Raw genomic sequence first — 11362 nt, forward strand, 5'->3', positions numbered from 1 at the left:
ACTAACTCAAATACAGAACTGCTCATTTATTCCCCCCTTTTTTTCTTCCCATTATTTCTTCCTATCATTGCTGTGCCCTGAGAGATAACACATAATTTCTCTAACAGCATATTGCTGTTATGCTCCTTCTTTCCCCATTTTTATGTCTCCTCTGTGTATACTGTGCTTGGTTGCATTAACAGATTATTTGGGATAGTGCAAATAGTCAGTGCAGAATTACTGGTTCTTGGGGAAAGATGGGCAGAAATAAGCCTCCTCTTTGATAGTTGCAAAGCTTAATAGGGGCTATAGAGCAACAAGCACTCAATAAGCAAATGAGTAAGGAATTAGAACACATAGCTTGAAATAATTTTAAAACAATCCTTTCTCATGGTAATATTGATCCATAAGTGGTGTAAAAGTGGTTGTGATAAGTCTGCCTTGGCTGATGAGAGTTGTCATAAGTACACCAACGATATACAGATTATTTCTTCATAGCACCTGAAATCAGGAGTGGCTGTGCAATCCCTGGATTAGTGTCTGAATGTAGTGGTTAACTGCACGATGGCTAATAAACTGACTTTGAAATATGTATTTTTTGAAATCCTTCCCTGGACTCAAACAGCTGCTGGGATCAGTAATAAACCACTACCTTGGGAGGATCAAGACAGACAGAAACATGTGGCTAGTTTTGCCATAGCTGTTTGTTTAAAACAAATTCAGATTATTATTTTAGTAAAATGAGTTCTTTTTCACATGACAACTTGAGTGGTGCAAGATAAAGGGTACACAAAATCAACAATTTATATTGCTATATATAATAGCATTGTTTTGAGACACAGAATATCACAGTTCCAGAAACACAGCTTCAGCTAAGCATATTATCTGAGGAAGGCATTTCTATACAATCTGTGTGTGCCCTAAGATGGTGCCCACCACCAAAAACTGTTTGAGCAAAAAACTGACTTTATTTTTTATAGATGAATGCAACTGCCCATGTGTTCAAATCAGAACAGACTCACAACCATGTGAGTAATCATTTCAACTTTTCATAACCTGGAATGGCACTCTACAACATTACCAACCTTCAACCATTCTACTCTATCGGGAATGACCACTGGCTGAATCAGCAACTCCCCACCCCCACCCCGCTTGCAAACACAACTAATATGAAAAGCCAGTACTGTACAGTATTGGATAGTAATTAGAGTGCTGGTCTTAGACCAGGGAGACCTGGTTCAAACACCTATCCACATGACTTTGAGCTATTCACTAACGTCTCAAAAACTCACATTGCCAAGTAAACCATCAAACGCTATACTTTACTTCTCACACATGAAAAATACATTTCCCTTCACACACATTCAGCACATGGTAAATATGTGATCTGCCAACAAATGTATAGGGTGTATTTTCCTGAAAATTCAGCAGAATTGCACAGGAATTGAGGCTATCAGACATTATCTTCCATCAGGACAACTATATATGGTACATCGGGTTAAGAACTTAATTCGTTCTGGAGGTCCGTTCTTAACCTGAAACTGTTCTTAGGCTGAGGTACCACTTTAGCTAATGGGGCCTCCCGCTGCCACTGCACGATTTCTGTTCTCATCCTGAATCAAAGTTCTTAACCTGCAACCTGAAGAGTCTGTAACCTGAAGCATCTGTAACACAAGGTACCACTGTATTATGAGAAACAAAAGGACAGTAATTTACTGAGTGTGCACCAACTGTTATAAAGTTCATAGTCAGAAGCATTTGACAAATTTGAGCATAAATTTGACATCAGCCTCCAAGTCTGGGGAGCGTGATCTTGTGTGTATGGAAAGGGGGGGGGGGGGGCTGGCAGAAGAATGTGGTATCAGGGAAGTGGTGGTCTTGAGCAAAGTAATCCTAAGCAAGCCGATCATCATTTTATTTGAATGTTCCCTTTCCATGGATAAAACTATGCTGAAAGTGCCTGACGATAGAAAAAGAATTTCAAAATTACAGACATAACAATAGTCAGAAATAAATAAAGCATATCAAGAAGTATATAACCAAATTGAGAAAGTTCCACATAAATAATGAGATTTTAAAATGATGAGACCAAAAAATTATATCAACAACAGTAACAAAATCCCACAAGCAATCCCCCAACACAAGAGTCTACTCAGCCACCTCAGCTTTTGTAGCTAGAGTCCGTCAGGGCACTGCCCACCCAGGCAAAGTAGGAAAAGGTTACAAAGACAGGGAGCAGGTCTTCCAGACTCACAGCCAAGATGCTCATATGGCAATGTAAGCTACATTCTAGCTGCTTCAGGCAGGGTATGTGGTGCCAGGCTGTGTGGGGTGGGAAGCATAGAGCAGTGTTTCCCAACCGGTGTTCCGCGGCACACTAGTGTGCCGCCAGACGTTGCCTAGTGTGCCGCGAGATGTTGCCTGGAGGGAGGCGGGCGAGTCGGCGGCGAGAGGCGGGGCGGCGGCGGCGAGGAGAGGCCGCGCCTCCTGCTGCTGCCTGGCGCTCCTCCTCGCAGCCGGCAGCGCTGCCTGGGCGCCTCCGCGCGACTCTGCCTCGCTGGGTTTGGTCTCCCAGCAGAGACGGGTCACACGCGCCACTCCCTCCCTCCCTCAGCCTGCGCAGAGGGAGAGCCAGAGAGAGGCATCGCTCCTGCGCGGCGGGAGAGGGAGCTTGGCGTGTCCGCGGCTTTTATAGGGCGCCCGGCGCGCACCAGCTCGATAACGGGCACCGGCGCGGCGGGGGGCGCCGGGCCGGGGGAGGGGGGCGGCCGGCCTGTCTCCTTGGCAACCCCATTGAGCAGCGCCGGCTCCCCCGGGAGGGCCATCCCCCCGCGCCGCCGATCGCCAACACCGCCGACGCTGTGGCTGCCCGAGCCCGAGCCGAAGCCCGAGCCCGTCAGTCAGGAAGGAAGGAAGGAGAAATGGGGAGGGAGACGAGGGAGGAAAATTGCACGCAGGGTGAAGAAAGGAGAAGGGCGAACGAGACGAGCTTCCAACCCAAAAAAGGGCTGGAAGACTGGGAGGATGAAGGATCGGGAAAGAAAGCGACGCCTTCCCTGCCCGCGACGTCGCCCGCTTGTCATTGGCAGCGCAGCGGGCGCCCAGAGGGGCTGGGCACCGGCGCAGGGCCGCTCCGCAGCCGCGGAGGACAGCTGCGCGGCTAGCAAGGTGCGCCGCGTAGAGCGCGGCCCTTGTGTGGCCCGGTGGCCAGGCAAGCTCGGGCGGGGACCCCCCTGCGAATCTAAGACGGGAGAAGAGGGCAGAGCAAAGGGGGTCCCTTCCCCAACCTCCGGCTCTGAGACTTCCCTGCACCCCAGAAAAGCGAAAGGATTTCCCCTTTTTTATATATATAAATATTTTATTAAGTTTTCAAATACAAAGTTAGAAACATACACTGAAGAAAAAAGTAAAAGAACAAGAAAAAGAAAAAAAGAAAAAGAAGAAAAGAAAACCAACCATTCAACACATTTTTTATATAACTAACTGGACTTCCTCGCATCTCCCTTACCCTGCATTCTTTATAATAAAGATATCAGCAAATTATTACCTTGTTTCGTACCTTATTTTGTACTTTTCAAATACTATACCTCTAAATTTAACATACTTTTCATCAGTTACTTATATCTTAAATTAAACATAGTATTACCTTAGATTTTGACCTTTTCTTACTTAAAATATAATTTCCTGTTTCCCAAATCTAATTGCTGAAGCTATAGTTTCCGAATCGTGTAAATTTTTAACATTCATACAACTTATATTGCTTTTGGAAATAGTCCTTAAATTTTTTCCAGTCCTCTTCCGTTGTTTCTTCTCCCAAATCTCGGATTCTGCCAGTCATTTCAGCCAGTTCCATGTAGTCCATCAATTGCGTCTGCCACTCTTCCAGTGTGGGCAAATCTTGTGTCTTCCAATATTTTGCGATAAGTATTCTTGCTGCTGTAGTTGCATACATAAAGAAAGTTCTATCCTTCTTTAACACTTTCTGGCCAACAATGCCCAAGAGGAAGGCCTCTGGTTTCTTGGGAAAGGTATACTTAAATACCTTTTTTAACTCATTATAGATCATTTCCCAGAAGGCCTTCACTTTTGGACAAGTCCACCAGAGGTGAAAGAATTTCCCTTCAGCCTCCTTACATTTCCAACATTTATTATCAGACAGGTGATATATTTTTGCAAGCTTGACTGGGGTCATGTACCACCTATAAATCATTTTCATAATATTTTCCTTCAAGGCATTACATGCCGTGAATTTCATTCCGGTGGTCCATAACCTTTCCCAGTCCTCAAACATGATGTTATACCCAATATCCTGAGCCCATTTTATCATGGCTGATTTGACTGTCTCATCCTGAGTGATTTTCTCTTCAACCTGCCCTCCATCCTCTTGCGGAAAACTCTTTGCCTGCCCTGCCCGTATCTCGTTTTTGCTTTTTAATTCCACACACGCACCCTTCGGACTTCGTGGCAATCGGGCGCGCGGGTGTGTTTCCTAAGAGAGTGAGGACCCCCGCCTCCTCCCCACCTGCTCCCTCGCCAGCCAGCCAGCCGCGTGCCCTAGCCGGAGAGCCCCGGCCGTCCCCGTCGCGCATTCGGCTGGATCTCCCTTCAGCAGGCCGTGCTCACAACTCGGCCCAGGGACCCCCAGCAGCGGATCTCCGGCCCAGCTGAAGAATCCGGCAACAAGCCCCCTCCTCCCCAATCGCTCCGCCGAAATATGCTCCAAAACCCCCCAGATAGGCCGCCGGCCGCCAAGTCTCGTGGCGCCCTGAGCGAGGGTCTCTCCCCAACACCGCCACCTTGAACTGCGTTCTCCCGGCTACCCGAGCGAACCAGCGGCAGGACCCCCCAATATTTTTTATAAGTCGGCGCCCCTGATAACTATAACTCGTGGTTCTGATGTCCCAACGCTCCCACGGGGCACATTTCATTCAGGCGGAGGAGGGGGTCGTTGGCTAACGGCCAACAGGCAGAAAGGACTGTCCAACAATGCGATTATCCACACACACATCTGATCCATGGATTAACATCAAAATCCTTGCATTAAAGCTCACTCCTAAGGAACCAGTGGGCCATTAGGCTTTCAGATGCACTTTGAACAAAGAGATGTTCAAAGGGAAAGCTGCTTTTAATAACGCTGCTTTTGCAGGTACTATTGGTCTGGGTCTCATCCAGCATCTTTTCAGTACACCCAGTTAGGATTCAGCAGTCCAGTTGTACACTCTTGGGTATTCAGCATTAGCTTAAGGCGTGCAATAATCACATGCCCACTTTTGCAGCATCTTCATAGCATCCCAAGTCACTCTTGGAATGCTCTCTTTATCATACCCTGCAAGTGTTTACTTGTGTAACACATCCTACCATATCTTGCAGAGAAGCACTTCAGAGAGGGCCAAAACCCCCCACACTTGGTGCCATTTTCATCTACACATGCAGCAGAGTAAGTTGACCCAGAATAGTACCAATTCAGATGGCAGATGGGAGAATGACAGTGCTGAATGCTTTCCCATGTAGAACAGTCCCTGCAAATAAAAACCTAGCATATTTGGAAGAGGGATGCTAGCCTAACCATTACCTTCTATGCTGTTACTATTTTTTTTTTTTTTTTACGTAAGTAAAAAGTGACCTTTCCCCATCTGGCATGGTGGTGTGCCTCGAGATTTTTTTCATGAAACAAGTGTGCCTTTGCCCAAAAAAGGTTGGGAAACACTGGCATAGAGTGTTATTTTCTGCCCTTTGGTTGACTCTTATGGGATGATTTTAGTTTTACCTGCAGTTTTAGTGGTGTATCTTACGCAGAGTTCTGCTAGTGAAATCAGCTAGGATCAGCATTACTTTGTTTATTCCTCTCTCCACTCCAGCAAACCCATTTCCCATTCTTGACACACACCCTTTTTGCCCTCTACACCAATGTAACTTCTATCACCTTAATTTATGCCAAGAGAGCTTTGGCTGCTATAAGTTATTTATACTAATTCAAGGCCAGTTCAGTGCATTGGAATATGCAATGCACCCTAACCTTTCCTACTCAGCATAGCACTGTTTTGAATTGCACTGTGAATTCTTGCACTGTGAATTGCACCAGAGAAAATCTCTGTCTCAGGAATGTATATATTTGCCTATCCAAGTTCTAAAGCAAGAGCCATGGAAACTAGAAAAACTATCAAGAAACTGTTCTTCCACAACCCCCAAACTCAGAAGAATGCCATTGGTTTGATCAACCTATGGGCACCCTACAGTTTTGTCTCACAAAATTTAAAAGGGTAGCCGCGTTAGTCTGTTCCACTAGGAGAAACTAAGAATATAGTGGCACTCTACAGACTAACCCATTTATTGTGGCATAAGCTTTTGCGGGAAGACAGAAGTGCCTGGCGTGCTCTGGTCCATGGGGCCACAAAGAGTCGGACACGACTAAACAACTAAACAACAACAACAAGCTTTTGCGGACTAAATCTCACTTTGCCAGATCTCTTATACAGTAAAGGCAAGCTCTGGTTCAGAAAAGCTAATGCCACAATAAGGTACCAACCAGACTCTTGGTTGTTTTTACTCACAAAATAGCAACTAAATACTAAGCACTCCATGATTACAGAGCTGTTAATAACTTTTCAGCACTTTGTACAAACATATCTGACACCACAGTTCGGCCCAAGTGTTACATAATGTCAAAAATGTCCCTGGTTTGAGGTGGTAAGGGAGCAGTCATAAAATAGGCTAGTGACACATGGTAGATCATATCCAACTGAATGTGAATTGCAAGAGCAGCAGCAATTTATGATTTTAAGTTGTTTTGAACTATTTTTAATATTGTGTTTCAATTGCTGTAGCCCACTTTGAGACCCTAGGGTGAAGGGCAGGATTAAGACAAGGAAATAAGAAAGGAATGGCAAGGAGTTGAGTTGGAAGAGAGAGCCAAAGAGGAGAAAATGAAAAGAATACCGTATAATCTTAAAAGTGGGTCACCTTTTGAGGTTGGGCTAAGACAGGCTCTAGGTTATGAAACCATGAAACATTATTAATCTATGGTAGTAAAAATACTGACCATCACCTCCTAGCTTGCTGAGAAACTTTAGGCTGTTTGTAAACAATGCACTGCAGAGCGCAGTGTCCTTTTATTCCAAAATATCATACCCCACGTTGAAGAGACACCACGTGGAAAGTAATATATCTCCACTGCAAAACACCCCAAATCTATAAGCATCGTACACTACTGAGAACAGTCTTAACTTACAAAGCTTCTGTTGTGTCCTTAAGCAGAGGCGTAAGCTTTGGTTGAAATTCAGGGCAGATGCTGTATCTGCAAGACTCCAGACGATGTTTCTGATGGCAGCCCCAAGGTGTGGATTGAAATACCTCTTTCTACAGCGCACTTTCAGGGAGTAGGCCTTAGCACTTTCAGGGAGTAGGTCTTAAATCATGCACTACTTTGTCCACAAACTCAAATGATTTGCATTCAGAAACACACGCGTGTTCAGATGTTTACAAATCCAGCCTTTCCTCAAGTGCACTTATACCCACTTGCCAAGAATAGAAGATTCGGTGTCTTCTAGCGAGGCTGACGAAAGCGAGAATGCAGGGAGAGGGTGGGCGGGGGTGATTTCTGCGAACAGCGGAGCACAAGTCGGCTGCGGAGTAGGCCCCATCAACAAGGACTGTGTGTGACGCACTTCGGTAACCCGACTCCCCGCCCTCCCCCATGATGCTGAGAAAAAAGAAAACTACCCTCCTTCCCTAAGAGGAGGAGGACGACAACAACAGATAATTTTGTTCGGCAGGTTTCCTCCTCTTAACCCATCGGCGTCGAGAGAACGGAGCTAAGCCGGCATCTCCATGGGGAAAGGGGACGAGCCGAGCCGAGCCGAGCCTCGGCTAGAATGAAACAAACATGGGGTGTGGCAGCCAAAAGCACCTCCTCCCTCACCGCAGGAAGGGAACTACCGAATAAGGGCTACAAGCCGCGGTGTGGAAAGCCTCGAGGGCAGCAGCGCCCGGGGAGACCCCCAGTTGCTTGGGTCGACTGGCAAGTTGATCAATACCCTGCCCCATATATACATACATGTGCTGAAAGTGGACACAAAGAGGTTCAAAACGGAGCTTAACAAGTCAACAGAAAATGGGGGAAAAAGCAGGCGGTAAAACTAACACATTTCAAAATCCAAGGGCAGCAAGTTCACGCTAGACACCGCACACCACCAAAAATCGGGAGTGGGAAGAATCTCACAAGGTTTCACCCACTTTGGGTCGTTTCGCCTCCGCCCTATTTTCAGGGACGGACGGACACGCACACACACACACACACACACCCAAGATACAAAAATACCAGATCCGCCGACGGAAGGAGAGGTTTACGTCTAAGAAAGTGGTACCAGTTCATACCTGGAGAGTAATCAGCTCAATTTCTAAGAGTGTGGAGAGAACGGGAAAAGAGCGACAAGCGAGTACTGTATCTAAAACAAAAGTGGCGCCAAAATAAAAAAACCCCCAAAGCTATTAAACAGCCTCCTTCCGCCTCTTCCTCCCCTCCCACCCGGCAGCGACCCAGCGGGGTTTCCAGCAGCACAAGCACACCAAAAAGTCACTTTGAACAGGGGTTTGGTTCCCCCACCATCACCACTAACAGTTCAAAGCGACCACCATAAAACATAAAAGGCCGGGGGTGGGGGTGGGAAACGACATGTCTAAGGTTACAATCCTTGGGGTTTTTACTGGTGAGTAAAGGCTGTCTGAACACAGTGCAAATTCCTTCTACGTAAACATGTTCAGGACACCGAGCTGTACATTCCTCACACTTTCAAAATGCGTCGAGATGGGAGTGGGCAAGAAGCAAACCCCACGATTTCCCAACAGCTCACTTTAAAAATCATTATCGGTGTGGAGAAACAACTCGCGCAAAAGTTCCTGCCCGAACAGAGAGAAAGACAGAAGTGTTCACTCCTCCCAGTACATCCCTTTCCCATGATATACTGTCCCTCTGCCAAAGTCACAGGAGGACAAGAAAAGTTGAGGGTTTTCCGTCCAGCTCGAGGCATACGCCCGCTCGCAAGTTTTTAATTCCCCAATATGCAAAACAACTTTAAAAATAATAAAACGTATGTCATTTTCATTCTCATCGCTTTGAAGTGGAGGAAGGTGTGGGAGGGGAACGGGGGTGCTGGGGGGGTAGAGAAGGATCGGAAGGCAGAAACACCACTAATCGTTTTTAAAACACCCTTCCTGATTTCTCTGCCACCAAGCGTGTCTTACAAGCGCCCCCGTAGCTTCCTCCCACGGAGAACCGAGAAGTCCGGCTTGGGGAGTTGAGAGAATCATCATCATTATTATTTGTTACGATGTGTATACCGCCCTTCATGCGCAGATCTTAGGGCGGTTCACAACGTTAAGAGGTTAGGCATTTGTGCTGCTGTTGTTGTTGTTGTGGTGTTTTTTTAAATAAAAAAACCCCAACATATCCAACGAAGTGCCCTTTTCTAACACACACTACACACCCCTTTCCATCCCCTCCAAAAATAATCTGCTGGAAATCCTCCATCTTGCCAGCCGTAGCTCTTAATAGTAGACAACACAGGCTCGCATTCTCCCCTTCTTACCTACCCTGGCAGCCTCCCTATTCAACACAATAACCCCTGGATCGGGTTTTTTTTCGGGGGAGAGGGGGCCCAGAGGTACGGATAGGGGCGAATCTCCATTTTTTTTTGCGCCCGAAGGAGGCGGGCTAGGCCTTTTTCCTCTCCGGTTGAAAGGAGGTTGGTTGGAGAAGGGGGGAATGGAGTCAGAGAAAGAGAAGAAAAACAGCAATTTTAAGACTGGTGCGATTTGTATTTTTTTTTTAAAAAAAAATAAAATTAGGGGGGGTGGTATTTCCGTCTTGAGGCTCGCTCCCTCCCGCCGCCGCGTCCATGGGAGCGCCGGGAAAAGGGGCGAGCGAATAAGGGGAGGCGGGAGGGCAGGCAGCGTCTGTGGGGCTCCTTCGCCTTCTTCCCCCACCATCTCCTCCTCCCTCCTCGCTCGCTCGGCCCCGCGTCCTCCATCTTGCCTGCGCTTGCGAGTTTCCCCTCAGACTCGAGCTGTTCCGAGGCCTGCCCTACATTCCATATTCAAAGAAAGATGGATAGGGACACCGATATTTCCAGATATCTATCTATATATATATTACACAACACCGCCGTCACCGCCGTTGTTGTTGTTGCCGCTGGCCGCTTCCCTTTCTTTCTTTCCTTCCTCCCCCCCACCACCGCCCGCTGCCTCCTTCTCCGTACAACCCCCTCCGCCGCCGCTCAAAAAATAAATATTTTTTTTATTTTTAAAAAAAAACAAAACCCCGCAAACAGGCGCGCGCGCGCCCCTCCCCTCGCGGCGATTTGATTTCAAACAAACAAGTTCCCCCCTCGGAATTTTCCCTCCTCAGAAAAATAAACTTCCAGAAGCTTCTACGCCACGGTCGAACTTACCTCACCCGGCAGGCCTGGCTGGACTGGCGGTGACGGGGCTCCTCGGGCCCTGCGCGCCTTTTCCCCCCCTGTCCTCTCTCTCTCGCTCGCTCTCCTCCTCCAAGTAATTATTGCAGTTCGCTTCTCTCCTCTCTGCTTTCCCTCCCTCGCTCTCACTTCCAAGGCCAAACAACTCGGGTCAGGTCGACCCCTTACCTTCAAAGGCCCCCGCAGCGGGGGAGGGGGTGGTGGAAAGTGGGGCCTAGTAGGAAGGCCGAGAAGGGGGGGCCCTCGAGCGGGGCGTTGTGGGAGGGGGGGTTTGAAGGGAGCGAAACGGGCGGATTATTTAATTTGGCGGTGGCGGCGGCGCTGGGGATTGTTTGGGGTGTTCGCAGCTCGGCGGCAGGAGAGCGAATGGAGAGCGCAGGCGCCACCTGGCGGCCACCGAGCACGCTCTCCGCTGCTGGGCCTAGAGCGGCATCTGCCGGGAGGACTCGGGAATGCAAGGGAGGGGGAGGGGGGTAAAGGACAGCATATAAGACACATTCTGGATAAGAACGGGGTAAACAAGGTGCTGCGCCTGCGCGACTCGTGCAGCCCTTTTTCTCCGCCCCCCCTCCCCGCGCACCCCGCTCCTCTCGCTTTCCAGCTCTCTCCGCCTCCGCTTCGCTACGTCATCACTGCCATGGACCACGCCCCTGGCTGTTCCCCTGCGAGCGCGGGGGAGGCTCGAGTCCGCACGTATCGCCCAGAAGAGGCGGAGGGATGGTGATAATGAGCAAGGCGGGGCGCGCGCAGCGCCCAGGGATCCCGTGCAATACCCCGCCCCTCTCCACCCCACCCTGGGCAAAATATCCGGTAGGAAGGGGAAAGAGAAGGAAGGTTGCCCCCACCCCACCCCCGCTCCGCGACAATCCCATGGTGCAAATAACCTGGGGTCGCTTCTGAGTGCACGTGCC

General features: G+C 48.4%; 1 protein-coding gene across 1 annotated transcript in view; it reads right to left on the minus strand.

The window, feature by feature from the left end:
* Positions 1-10811, minus strand: part of STAG2 (STAG2 cohesin complex component) — a 65420-nt gene extending 54609 nt beyond the window's left edge. The window contains exon 1 of the mRNA XM_028716074.2: positions 10425-10811. The gene's annotated coding sequence lies outside the window, so the exon portion shown is untranslated. The remainder of the gene's footprint in view (positions 1-10424) is intronic.
* Between the last annotated feature and the right edge of the window lie 551 nt (positions 10812-11362).

The sequence above is a fragment of the Podarcis muralis genome, chromosome Z (assembly GCF_964188315.1).
Source record: "Podarcis muralis chromosome Z, rPodMur119.hap1.1, whole genome shotgun sequence".
Lineage (NCBI taxonomy): Eukaryota > Metazoa > Chordata > Lepidosauria > Squamata > Lacertidae > Podarcis > Podarcis muralis.